This window comes from Apteryx rowi, unplaced genomic scaffold (assembly GCF_003343035.1).
Source record: "Apteryx rowi isolate R43461 unplaced genomic scaffold, aptRow1 scaffold_307, whole genome shotgun sequence".
NCBI lineage: Eukaryota > Metazoa > Chordata > Aves > Apterygiformes > Apterygidae > Apteryx > Apteryx rowi.
The window spans coordinates 966,269-967,090 of NW_020449497.1; positions in this window are offsets into that span (position 1 = coordinate 966,269).

The window sequence follows — 822 nt, forward strand, 5'->3', positions numbered from 1 at the left end:
ACTCTTGCTGGGGCCGGGGCTGCAGCGAGGCACCGCGTGCCTCGAAAGACGAAGGAAAAAGCGTCTCCAGGGAGCCCTTCCAGGCCGCCTGCCTCCAGCCGCCTCCTGCCGCTTCCCTCCTCCTTCTGCCGGCACTCATAGTCCGAAGGGAGCAGCCCGCCAAAATCCGGATTTCATCCAGGCCACGGACAAACGGCAGCTCTGCAGTAGGGTCGCGGCAGGGGCGCGGGGAGATGCTCCGTCGGTCCCGGCTCCCTGCCTCTCCTGGCACTCGGCAGCCGCTCCGGCGCCTTCCCCGCGTGCTGCCGGCTGCCCAGGACGTGCAGCAGCCCGGCACGGCGCCACCAGGACCCATGTGAGCCGGCGGCCACGGGCRCTGGGGGGGACTTGGTTCAGCACGTGGCGTACGGCCCTTCCCCCCTGCGGACCGGGAATTACGGATCTGTTCCCATGCCTTGCGGGGCCTGCGGGATGCCGGCCTCGGCATCCCCGCAACGCTTGGCCGCCCGCGGCACCGAGGGGCGCRGACGAAGCGTTTCCATGCCCTCTGCTCCGCGGGGAGCGGGGAGCGGGGAAGCGGGGCCGGTTTCGCTGCGGGGTCCCCCGGGCTTGCGGCGCGGGAGGCCGCGTCTTCGGCGTCTCGTGGCCGACGCGGGTGTCCAGGCTGCGGGCGGCCGAGGCCGGGCGCCGAACGCGGCTCGGAGACACGATGCTGGTGCTCGGGCAGAATCCGCCCAGCGCGGGGAGGGGACGCGGCTCAGAGCCGGCGCCAGCGGCACGGGAAGCGGCACCGCGGCGGGGCGCCAGCGGCTTGGACCCCGC